This window comes from Aegilops tauschii, chromosome 5 (assembly GCF_002575655.3).
Source record: "Aegilops tauschii subsp. strangulata cultivar AL8/78 chromosome 5, Aet v6.0, whole genome shotgun sequence".
NCBI classification, from domain to species: domain Eukaryota; kingdom Viridiplantae; phylum Streptophyta; class Magnoliopsida; order Poales; family Poaceae; genus Aegilops; species Aegilops tauschii.
Window position 1 is genome coordinate 435,458,072 of NC_053039.3, and position 13,727 is coordinate 435,471,798.

Genomic DNA, 13,727 nt, shown 5'->3' on the forward strand with positions numbered 1-13,727 from the left:
ATATTGTGTGCGGGTAACTTTAACTTTGAAAGATGGTCGTTGGATGAGGCGAATCCGATGGTCCAAAGATGGCAAATTTGAGCACTACTGGCCGTTGGATATCATCTAGATTCCACCAGATTTCGCCACATGTATAATCTAGAAGACTCCATGGTTGAACTTAAGCATAATGCATAAACATCAAAACACAAGCACTTCTTATTTGTTCTAGAATCTTCCGTATCAGAATTGCCCAAATGTTTTTCTACATGATTTGCCATTATTTGTTTTTACTTTATGTCTTACGACGCACAATTCCATGAATCTTAAAATAGATTAGCTTTCTTATAAAAACTAGATGATTTTGAATGAAATGAACTATAAGAATTAAACGGACATCTACATCATGCATATATGACTCAAAGCTTGCATGCTATAATGTGGTATTTATTCATAATTTGGTTGCCAAATCTCATGCGTGCAATGCACGTGTACCTTACTCTAGTCTAAATGGTGTTTGTGTGTGTGTTGTGCGTGTTGAGGTGCAAATTGTCTTTTTTTGGGTACACGTTAAGCTTGTTCTTCCGAAATTTCAAGCCGCGCCTTGTTATGCCGAAAATTCAAGCTAGCGTCTCTGTCTATCGTGCTGCGAAACTCCCGCCTCTTCAACCCGCACCTTGTTAGCCCGAAATATTTAAGATATATCTTTGTCTCGTTGTGCTCCGACAACTCCCTCCATCTCAACCCGCGCCTTGCTATTCCGAAATTACAACGCACGCGAAAACTCCCACCTCCTGTGAAATCCCGACATGCGAAATGCCCGTGGTACCCCTGAACCGAAAGAACCGCCTCAAATCGGTGGGGGTACTTTCGTAACTTACCCCACATTTCGGACAAGCGCGTCTCTAAGCCATGGTTCCCCACTGCCATCCCATCCGCCCACCCATTCGTACACCAAGGCCGCGAAAACCCGCGACGAAACCCCACACCCTGCTCCGTCCGCCACCCAGCCGGAGCCTCTTCCTCGACGACGTCATCCACAGCAACACCTCGACATCCCTCACCCACCTTACCGGATGAGGATCCGTCGTTGATCTCATCGTCCCGCCGGTTCAGCCACCCCGTCCTCCACCTCCAAGGAGCTGCCCCGACGTTCCCCTCGTCTTTCGCACCACCTCCATTCCCACACTGCCGTCTTCACCTGCACCACCGAAAGAGCATCATCATCACCGTTTCCTCGGATGAAGCTACGGCCTAATCGGCGCCACCAAAGAGGTTGTACACTAATCGCCGCATTTTCTTCTTGATTCGATCTCACGGTGCTGCCGGCGCTCGGTCCCGAGCCGACACGGCGCGGCTCCATCCACGGCGGCGTCGCCGGCCACTTCCTACATGGTGTCGCTCCCTCGGCGGCGACGTCCACATCAGTAGGAGCTGCTGCTGCTTTAGCTCTCACTCGCGCTGCTGCTCTGCTCTTGCTCTCGGTTCCCTGCATGGTCTGCTCTTGCTATTGCTCTTGCTCGAGCTGCTGCTCTCGCTCTTGCTCTTGCTTGCGATACTGCTCCGATTTAGCTACACTTCAGTCGACTAAATCAACTTTTGGGTCAGTCGATTTTCAGGGGGTGGGAGGGGCTCGCCGGGGTGAAGGAAGAACCAACCGCAACGGGGAGGGGGGCTCGCCGGAGAGGTACCCCACTATCTATCTTAGGGTTCAGGATTGGGGCGGTGGTCGCCGGCGTTGGCGGGGCGGTGGCATGGGGATTGCCGGAGAAAAAGCTCGGCACGGGGGGCTAGAGGGATGGCCGGGGCGGCGGCTTACCGGCGGTGGGGAGTGTTTTCGGGGCGGGCGGGGCGGCGCACCGCCGGCCGCGGGCGGCGGGGGGCTGTTGTTTGGCTGGTGGTGGCTGGCGGCTCAGGGGGGTGGAGGTTGAAGATGAACCGCAGGCCCTTGATTTCGTATCCAACGGCTGCAAAATCGACTGACCAGAGATGAAAAAGTCAGTCGACCGACGTGTAGCCTCACCTTGCTAGTGCGTTTAGTTTCGACAGCAAAATTCAGTTTCGACAGCAAAATTCAGTTTTGACAGTTAAGTTCAGTTTCGACAGTTAAGTTCAGTTTCGACAGTTAAATTCAGTTTCGACAGTTAAGTTCAGAGATGAGCGGCTGATGTATTTTACATCTAGCACTTTGTGGTTATGTATTTTACGCCATGTATTGGAGATGCTATTAGAATTCCACTCAGGTTAACGTTGTTCGTTGTCTCTCTTGTCCTGCTTCAGCCTCGGCGTCGTACAACTCACCGGAGCTGCTCCAACGACGAAACCCTCCATCACAGCGGAGCAGTACCTCGGACTCCATCTCCAGACGCCTAAGATCTTCTTCCCCTCCTCCGACAGCCAAGTCAGCCGGAGCATCCTCACCGGCCAACCCAATCACGCTGAGATCGACATGGCTTCGCCAAAGAGGTTGTACACTTGTTGCATCTCTTTTTTACTCTACATGTTATATATATTGTCCACTGAGCACTCGTAGTAACAGGAAATACGATTATTTTATCCTACTATATGACAAGCAGTGAGGTACCAGGCAACTTAGCTATCCGTGATGGACTCTCTTAAACGCCATCATTATTTATCTCTGCGCGTTTGAGCTGTGCATTTGTCGATGGGCCTGGGAGTTGAGCTAGTATGGCAGTGGCCTGGGTCCAAAGTAATAGAAGTAGCACAAAAACATTTTTTTAGTGTAGGATTTTCCTTGCTCAAGCCTGCCTACTAGAATCGCCAGTGCTTGAAAGGAAAAGTGAATGGAAAACATCGGAATTGGAAAGTTTCCTATGGTACTACTTTTCATGAATTTGGTGCAAAGTAATGGAGCAAAGGAAAACTGTAGGATTTGTTCCTTTAGTGTCTCCTTGAAAGAAAACCCGTAGGAATTCTAATTTCCACTTCTCCTCCTTTTCATATTCCTATTCATCAAGCACAAGACTAAGAGATAGTAACATAATAGAATTATAACCGTACATTTTCTTGTGGTTTGACTTAATCTCACCATGCTTTTTTGCATCCTGTGATCTTCCAATTGTTGTGAATCAAACACCCAGATTGGCAGAAATCCTATGTTTTTAAATTCTCTGTTTTGCACGTGCATTCCTATCCTATTCCTGTCTATTTCCTATCCCTGCATTGTTAGAATCCTCAAATTCAAGCAAGCCCTTACTCAATTACTTCTGTTACAGATATGTGTCAAAGAAAACCTTGTGTGGTTTGTCCTGCTCCTACGGCGCTGTGTTCCACCCCAGCTCAGCTGCTCCAACGACGGAAGGGTTCACCACAGCAGGGATCCGCTCTCCAGACTGTCTTTCGCCACCTCAGATCTTCTTCCCCGCCGCCGGCAGCCACGGCAACTGCATTACCATCATCAACTGAGCAGATGAGCTTGAGGACTACACGGGTCCGCAAGAGAGGTCGCACTCTTCCGTGTCTGCTTACGTTATGCGTCGCTTAATATGATGACATGCTACATTATCGTCGTGTTCACCTATGAGACTCCGAGTCAGGTCCAAACTAATGCTGAAACTTGAGTTTTTAAATGGTTGTGGGGTACATATTGGGGCAGCAATCAGTACTATATGTCTACTATCTGGTTAATCTCCGGTGTCTACTATGAGTTTCATGTTGGGTGCAAACAAACATTAAAGGAGCCATTATCTGTATTTTTTAACTAAAGCTATTATCTGCCTGCTATCATTGGTTTTGGGTCTATCCACAGTTTGCTACCATCACTCTGGATTTGTGCATGCACTCCTTACATAATCTCACTATGTTTTATTCCTATGCATGCCAGTTATTGTACACAATGGAACTGATCATGTAGAGCAAAAGAGACGAGCCTTGCGTGGCAATAAAATTTCATGCAGACGTCGTTCCATGGTGGGCGCAAAGGCAGCCCCCCTCCACCCATTTCAAATCGTAATCAAGAGGAAGATAACTGTTCTGAGGGGGATTAAGAAGGAGAAGACCACTCCTATTTACCCCATGAGGTCTTCGCTCTAACTTGGCATGCTGATGTTGGTAATATCATGCATATGGTGCCTTGCATTGCTTACTGTATACATTAAAGATGTCATCTGCTTAGTTTAGACATGCTTTGTGTCAATGCCATCTGTTTAGTTTCTTTATCGTATATGTGAATCATGCAATGCCATCTTGTCTAGCCAGGCATCATATATGTGAATTTTGCAATGCCACCCTGGTTAGCCAGTCATCTTATATGTGAATTATATCATGCCATCATTTTTTTATTACGTGTTAAATTTGTCAAAAAATTTAGTACATTCAATTACTCTTCCTGTGCTTCAGCCATTCGGCATGGTCATGGAAAAATCTAGAGTGGAAACAAGGTCTTCAGAGCAGACAATGCTATCTGACAAAGCGCATGTCTTACTGGTTACCGATAGCTCCTCAGAGGAGGATTCAGAGACAGATGACCAGTCATATTTCCCCCCCGAGGTGCATGCCCTAACTTGGCAGGGTTATGTTGCTCATATCGTGCGTATGGTATCTTGCATTGCTATGTCATTTGCTTAGTTTAGACATGCTTTGTGTGAATGCCACCTGTTTAGTGTCTAATTACCATATATGTGAATTATGCAATGCCATCTTGTTGCAAGACATTATATATGTGAATTATGCAATGTTATGTTGTTGCAAGGCATTATGTATGTGAATTATGCAATGCCATGCTGTTTAGGCAAGCGTCATATATGTGAATTATATCATGCCGTCCTTTTTTTGTATTTCTCATTGCTTTTGTCAACAATGTTTGTATATTCAACTGCTCTTCCTGTGCATCAGCCATTTGAATTGGTGATGGAGAAATCTGGAGTGAAAACAAGGTCTTCAGAGCAGACAATGCTACCTGCTGAAGCAGATATCTTGCTGGTTACAGATAGCTCTTCAGAGGAGGATTCAGAGGCAGATGACCAGTCCTATTATCCCCCTGAGGTGTATGCTCAAACTTGGCAGGGTTATATTACTCATATAATGCATATGTTGTATTGCAATGCTTAGTTTTTACATCATATACACAATATTGAATGCCATCTCCTTAGTTGACACATCATATATGCGATTGCCCTCTGCTCACTTCCTTAGTATATAAATCATATATTTGAATTATGTCATGCCATGATGTTTACATAGACAACATGTATCTGAATTATGGCATGCCAACCCATTTTCTAAAGACATAATATAGTTATATCATCTCATCCTGTTTACATAGTCATCATATTTTAAATTATGTCATTCTATCCGTGAATTATATCATGCCATCATGTTTCCATCGACGGCATGTTTGTGATTTATGGCATGCCAACCACTTTAATAGACACATCGTATAGTTATATCATGTCATCCTGTTTACATAGTCATCATATTTTGAAGTATGTCATTCTATCCTGTTTAGTTAGCCATCATACATGTGAAATTGTGTCATGCTATCCTGTTTAATTAGCCATCATATATGTGAAATTATGTCCTGCTATTCTGTTTGCTTAGACAACATAAATGTGAATTATTTCATGCCCTGTTTTCTTCCCTACTATCCATTGCACCTGTCTATCTTACAATGTATGTACATTCAATTACTTTTCTTGTTTATCAGCCATTTCAATTGGAGGGAGTGATGGCAGTATCTGTGGGAGTAAAAACACGGTCTTCAGAAAAGATCGTGCTACCTGTCGATGCAGATAGAACCACGGTTGTACTTGCCCAAGAACCAGCCCCACCACACATAAGCCACACTCATGCAGATTGTACCCCTACCCAGTTGGACACAGAACCAGCTACACCCCTTCTAACGCCAACCCCGGCAGATAGACACCCAGTTCCCGTTGACACATCACCGTCTCCACCACAGAGCACCCAAACACGAGCAGTTAGTAAGGCAACTGCAATGCCCAAATCACGAGGACCACCACTCCGAACTCGAAGTCAACGCTTAAAGCAGAAGAAGAATTGTTCTCAGGTCAGGTTCCGTAGCTATGGTTCATACTACTTTGCTCTTGCCTCAATGTATTTACTGATACCAACTAATTTCAAATTTGAAGGATGCAATTGAAACTCCAATGGTGCAACAGGTATGTTTTAAACCTGTTTCTTCAACGTGTTTGGCTGTTTGCTGTTGTAACTTGCTCTATGTTGATTTCAGTTTCAATTGAATAAACAGTTATGTTCTCATGCCATGCACATTACAAGTGTTGTTATTGCTGTGTAGTTTCCCACACTTATATTCTGTCTATGCTGCTTTGTCTTAAATAGATATGATTCGAACTGTATCTATCTTGATTTGGCAACATAAACTAGAATGATATAGACCATACAGTGACCATACTACATAGATATATGTTTGTTTCATGCTGTTATCCTGTCCACCTTACTACTGAACTGGTTTACCAAAATGAGTTTCATATACTACATTGTAAACCTGAGATGTGTTTGTTTGTTTCTCTTTTAGAACGCGGATAAAATATTGGAGAAGAGTACCCTGTTATGCAATGGTAAAGGAAGTAATGCAGATAAGGTTCAAGATAGTGAGACATTCCTGTTGGTCTCCAAGAAAGCTGATAAAAACTATATTAAAGACACTGAGACCACCCCAAAGTCCTGTCTTGATGTAGTGTTCGAGTTACTGGCTACCACTGCTGGCACCAGCTCTTCGAACTCGTTGCCTGAATCGGTTCGGCTTCTTGAGTCTCAACTTCAAGTTGAAAGACATCGATCAGATGTTATGCGACAGGAAGCCGAAGGACTGAGGAAGTCCCTGCAGAATTCAGATGCATACTTTCTGGTGCAACAACAAGCGCTGGAGGACTTAAGCACCAAACAAGAGAAAGTTAATAAGCTTGCTAAGCATCTTGCCAGCATTATGGGTACCCAGGATATTGTTTCTTGAGCTCTTCTAAAGTGGTTTCAGTTCTGGACTTGTTTTGCTGCGGCGTTTATATGCTGTTGTGTTCCCTATATTTGCACTGGTGGCGAACTTTGATGCAAAGTGGATGTAATATGTGTAATAGCCGTGATAGCCTAGTGTAAGTTGCTTGCTTATTTATTTCCTTGTTGTCTTGTTTATTTGTTTGCTTGTAGTCAGTGCAGTTCTTTTTCTGCGGTTTGCTAGTGGCTGCAATAACCTATTTTTTAAAACTAGGCCACAATAACCATGGGCTAATATTTACTGTAGTGACACTGGGCCTCCTACGGGCCATAGAAACAGTGGGCCTTCTATGGGCCGTAGAAACAGTGGGCCTTCTACGGGCCGTAGAAACAATGGGCCTTCTACGGGCCGTATCATCAATGGGCCTTATACGGGCCGTATGATCGATTGACCAAACATGGGCCAAACAGACCGCATTCTGGTCGTAAACGGGCTAGAGTTGGAATCGTCCGTTCATGGGCCGACCATAACGGGCCATCGTTAATAGGCCGTATTTGATGACGCTATGAAAATGTCCCAACGTATTAACGGACCACAAACGGGCCGACTGTAACGACAGGCTGAATTTGGCCCACAAGCAGAAAATGACAGTAATGGGTCGTAAGTAAACGAATGCTGGAAAATAGCCCAAGAATAAATGGGCTCTGAGAAGGCCGAAAGATAACATGGGCTGGAAACGGCCCAACGGAATAACGGGCCGTTAATGGGTATAAAGTGATACACTCTTCATTACGGGCCAGTTTCACCACGGGCCGTTAATGGGTGTAAAGTAATACACTGTTCATTACGGGCCAGTTTCAGCACGGGCCGTTAATAGGCCAAGAGTTACATAGGGCCTCATATGGGCCGAAAGACGTCATGGGCCATACATGGGCCAGAAGTGAAAACGGGCTGGAATCATATTGGATGGCCCAGATGACGCTACTGGGCCTAATTCGAATAGGGCGTAACGGGCCTTGGGTTAGCGGGCTGTAAATGGGCTATATGCGAATAGGCCATTAACATGCTTTCCATGGGCCGGCCCGCCATCTTTTGACCAAGTCAAACGGGCCGGCCTTTTCACAGGAATGGGCCACTGTTGGGCCGTGCCACGTGTCGACGTATCATAGGCGCCTTCTGTCCAATGAGTGGATGACATCTGTCCCCGCGATGAGCCGACACGTGTTTCCTCCAGCCAATGATGATTTTACACGTGGAAAATCCCCATTGGTCGGGGCTGTTAACGGGTTATCGGATCCAAACCCGACCCGATAGCTTAACGGCGTTCCGTTACGGTGGATGCCACGTGTCGGTCACCCTTGACGAAAGCACTTCTGTGACGCGTGATTTATCGTCATGGAAGTGGACACTTCCGTGATGATAATTTTGGTAATGTCATGGAACACTTCTACGACAGCACAGGTATGACTATCTTGATTCTGTCATAAATTTGTCATGGATGTACATGCATGACAAAAAACGCGAGCTACTGTGACAAACACGTATCATCACGGAAGTGTATTTTTTTTGTAGTGCAAGTATGAAACTAGAAGTACTTTGTAGGTGTTGTTGGATAGGTTTGCAAGATAATAAAGAGCGCGTAAATAAAAAGTAGGGGTTGTTTAGATAAAGAAACAATAAAGTTAGTATAGCGAGTGTGGAAAAGTGGTGGTAGGAGTTGGGAAATTGTCCCTAAGCAATTGACTACTTTACTAGACCGATAGCAAGTTTTATGTGGGAGAGGCCACTTCTAGCATGTCATCCCTGACTTGGAATTCTATGCACTTATGATTGGAACTATTAGCAAGCATCTGCAACTACTAACGTTCATTAAGGTAAAACCCAACCATAGCATTAAGATATATTGGTCCCCCTTCAATCCCGTATGCATCAATTTCTATGCTAGGTTGAAGCTTCTGTCACTCTTGCCCTCCAATACATAGTCCTATCAACATACAACTAACCCTATGGTGTGATCCACGCGCGCGCTCATATGATGGGCACCAACAGACAGCAACATAACCACAAGAAAATTAAACCAATCATAGCAATTCACCAATTACCGATAGGACAACAAAAATCTACTCAGACATCATAGGATGGCAACACATCATTGGATAATAATATGAAGCATAAAGCACCATGTTCAAGTAGAGGGTAAAGCGGGTTGCGGGAGACTGGACCGCTGTAGATAGATGGGGGAAGGTGATGAAGATGTTGGTGAAGATGACGGAGGTGTTGGTGTAGATTGCGGTGACGATGATGGCCCCGGCGGCGTTCCGGCGCCACCGGGAGAGAGGGGGAGAGAGCCCCCCTTCATCTTCTTCTTCCTTGACCTTCCCCTAGATGGGAGAAGGGTTTCCCCTCTGGTCCATGGCCTCCATGGCGGCGGAGGGGCGAGAGCCCCTCCGAGATTGGATCTCTCTCTCTGTTTCCTTCTGTTTCTGCGCTCCCTGATTCTGCCCTTTCACCGTTTCTTAAATTCCCGGAGATCCATAACTCCGATTGGGCTGAAATTTGGACACGATTTTTATCCGGATATTGGCTTTCTTGCTGTGAAAGAAGGGCACCAACCGCCTTACGGAGTGGCCACGAGGGTCCAGGGCACGCCTGACCCCCTGGGGCGCGCCCCCCTGCCTCGTGGCCCCCTCGGGCATCGTCTCGCGTTGATTCTTCTTCCCAAAAATCACATATATTCCAAAAAAAATCTTTGTCAGTTTTTATCCCGTTTGGACTCCGTTTGATATGGATTTTCTGCGAAACAAAAACATGCAAGAAACAGGAACTAGCACTGGGCACTGGATCAATATGTTAGTCCCAAAAATAGTATAAAAAGTTGCCAAAAGTATATGAAAGTTGTAGAATATTGGCATGGAACAATCAAAAATTATAGATACGACGGAGACATATCAATTGCCATGCCCCAAAACAACAGTTTTAGCATCCATATTGCCAGATCTTCCAATTTTAGGAGTTAGGCCATCATATGTTTCTGCCATACCGAAATCACTCATAGTGACAAGTTCAAACAAATAAGAGATCTGACGAGAAAATGGTGAACGAAAAAGAGGGCGAATAAAACGACAAATTTTTGTGAAGTGGGGAAGATGAAAACAAGAGGCAAATGACAAATAATGTAAATTGCAAGTTGATGAGATTTGTGATTAGGAACCTGACATATGTGGATGATGTCTCTGATGACCCACAAGTATAGGGGATCAATTGTAGCTCTTTTTGATAAGTAAGAGTGTCGAACCCAACGAGGAGTAGAAGAAAATGACAAGTGATTTCAGTAAGCTAATGTCTGCAAGTGCTAAAATTGTAAGTAGCAGAGTAGTTTGATAGCTGGATAATTTGTAACGAGCAAGTAACGATAGTAGTAACAAAAGTGTAGCAAGGTAGCCCAATCCTTTTGAGGCAAAGGACAGGCCAAAACGGTCTCTTATGATAAGCAAAGCGTTCTTGAGGGTACACGGGATTTTCATCTAGTCACTTTCAGCATGTTGGTTCGATTTGTGTACGCTACTTTGACAATTTGATATGTGGGTGGACCGGTGCTTAGGTGTTGTTCTTACTTGAACAAACCTCCTACTTATGATTAACCCTCCCGCAAACATCTGCAACTACGAGAAAAGTATTAAGAATAAATTATAACCATAGCATTAAACTTTTGGATCCAATCGGTCCCTTACGGAATAGCGCATAAACTGGGGTTTAAGCTTCTGTCACTCTCGCAACCCACCATCTAATTGCTACTCCACAATGCATTCCCTTAGGCCCAAATATGGTGAAGTGTCATGTAGTCGACGTTCACATGACACCACTAAGGGAATCACAACATACATACTATCAAAATATCGAACACATATCAAGTTCACATGATTACTTGCAACATGATTTCTCCCGTGACCTCAAGAACAAAAGTAACTACTCACAGATGATAATCATGCTCAAGATCACATGGGTATTAAATAGCATATTGGATCTGAACATATAATCTTCCACCAAGTAAACCATATAGTAATCAACTACAATATGTAATCAACACTACCAGTCACCCACAAGCACCAATCTATAGTTCTGGTAATAAGATTGAACACAAGAGATGAACTAGGGTTTGAGATGAGATGGTGTTGTTGAAGATGTTGGTGGATATTGCCCTCCCCAAGATGGGAGAGTTGTTGGTGGTGATGATGACGATGATTTCCCCCTCCGGGAGGGAAGTTCCCTCGGCGGAATCGCTCCGCCGGAGGGCAAAAGTGCTCCTGCCCAAGTTCTGTCTCGAGACGGCGGCGCTCCATCCCGAAAGTACCCTCCTTTTTTTCTAGGTCAAAATGACCTATATACCAAAAGATGGGCACCGGAGGTGGGCTTGGGTGAGCACAACCCACCAGGGCACGCCTGCGCTCCCTGGCGCGCCCAGGTGGGTTGTGCCCACCTGGTGGGCCCCCTGGCGCGCCCAGGTGGGTTGTGCCCACCTGGTGGGCCCCCTCTGGTAGTTATTTGCTCCAATATTCCTCAAATATTCCATAAAAATCTCCGTGAAGTTTCAGCTTGTTTGGAGTTGTGCAGAATAGGTGGCCTGACGTAGCTTTTCCAGGTCAAGATTTCCAGCTGCCGGAATTCTCCCTCTTGGTGTGTACCTTGCAAAATATGAGAGAAAAGGCATTAGAATTACTCCAAAAAGCATTATTATGGATAAAAACATCATAAATAACAGTAAGGAAACATGATGCAAAATGGACGTATCAACTCCCCCAAGCTTAGAGCATCTCCAGCCGCGCCCCCAACAGGCCCTCCCCAGGCGTTTTTGCCGCGCCGGCGCCCAAAAATCGGCCCAGTCGCGCCCCTAGTAGCCTGTTTTTCGCCGGCTTGGGCCGAAACTGGCGCCAGCGGAACCAAGCCGAACCCGGCGCGCTGGGGGGCACCTGGGGGCGCCGGCACAAGCGAAAAGGGGTGTGGGGCCGCTTTGTCGGCGAGTCGAGAGCCTCTTACCGCCGTTTCTTCCTGCTTTTCCCCCCACTTCCCTCTCATTCTCTCCATTCCTCCCGCCAATCTCCCTCCCGCTCGCCTCCTAGCCGGCCGCCATGCCGCCGAAGAAGTACGTGATCCCCCGCGCCGCGACAACTGCGACCGCCACCGTCGCCCAGCCGAAGCAGAGGAAGCCGAGGGCGCCGCCGTCCAAGCCACCGGGCATGTCAAACGCTGATTGGAGGGCAGAAGTTCAACGATGGGAGGTTGTCACCGCCAACCGACGGAACAGGGCCAACGCCAAGAAGGCCCGGGACAGCGCGGCGCGTGCGGCTGCGGCTGCGGCGGATCAAGCCGAGGAGGCTCGCGTGGGGATGATGAATCCACCCGGCGGCCACGTCCAGTACGCGCCCTAGAGACAGCAAAGCGTTGGCTCTCCGGCCGGCTTCTCATCGTCGCCGCAACCATGGGGATGCACGCCGTCGTCGGGCTACGCCGACGGGGATGCGCACGGTGGGTTCAACCCCAACGTCACCTTCCCCCATGGACACCCGGCCCAGCGCACGCCCTCGCCCGCCTTCGCCGGCGTGCAGTACCCTCCATACAACTACTCGTCGCCGGCTTACACGTCCTCCCCGATGCCCCTCTCCGCCGTTGCACGCTGCCCTTCTCACAAGCTTCCAAGTCGCACCTCAGCGACACCGACGAGACCGACGCCTACATGGACGACATCATCGTGGTAGGCTCGGCCGCGACCTCCGCGTCCCCCGGGTTTGCTACCCAAGACGACACGGTGGACCTCAGCGGCGGCATGGACGGCAAGCTCGAGTATGGTGAGAAGGAGCCGGAGGAGCAGGAGGAGGAGGACGAGGAGGAGGAGGAGGAGCCAATGACTGTTCCGGCGAGGAGGTGCAAGAAGAAGAAGGGGGCGGCCAGGACCGGCGAGCCGCGCATCAAGTGGGCGTCCAAGGAGCAGGAATGTCTCGCCGAAGCGTGGAAAGTCGTCTGCCTCGACCCGACGAAGCAGAGCATCCAGACGTAATGGGAGCGCATCAAGGCTGAGTTCGACGAGCGCAAGCTCGTCGACCCCTACTTTAAAGGCGTCTACATGCAGCGCGGGTCAAAGGAAATGGCGAACCATTGGGGGCTCATTCAGGCGGCGTGCAACAAATGGCATGGGATCGTCGAGGAAATCGCGACTTGCCCGAAGAGCGGCGCCAACATTGAGGATCAGGTATGGCACGCCGGTCTCCCGCTTCTCTTTGCCGTGTGCGCTCGCCAACTGTTTGTTCCTTGGCGCAGCTGCTGCGCATGTTTGCCATGTATCGCCAGGGCAACAGCGACCAAGAATTCAAGTACCTCCACGTCTACAAGTCGACAAGTGCGAGAAGTGGGCGGAAGTCCGGCGCACCCTTGACAAGGCCAAGGAGACCTACAAGCCGGACACGCCGATGCCGGGCGCGTCAGAAGGGCGGCCGGACGGCAACAAAGGGGCCAAGAAGGGGAAACACACCGACGCGGCTACCGCGTGAGTGCAGGAGTCCATCGAGCATTGCCTCGCCGACGCACAGGCCCGGGCTGCCGTGCGTGAAGAGAAGACCGAGGCGCGGTGGTCGGTGTTGATGACAAACAGCACCGTCAAGCTCGACTTGCTCCGGACCAACGTCGCCGCGAAGAAGAGGAACACCAACCTAGCTTTTCTGATGGGCGGGGCGGACATGCTCCAGAGCAACGACGAGAAGCTCAAGGCGTGGTACATGGCGGAGCGCAGCCTCATCCTGAACCAGCTGCCGACGACGGCACC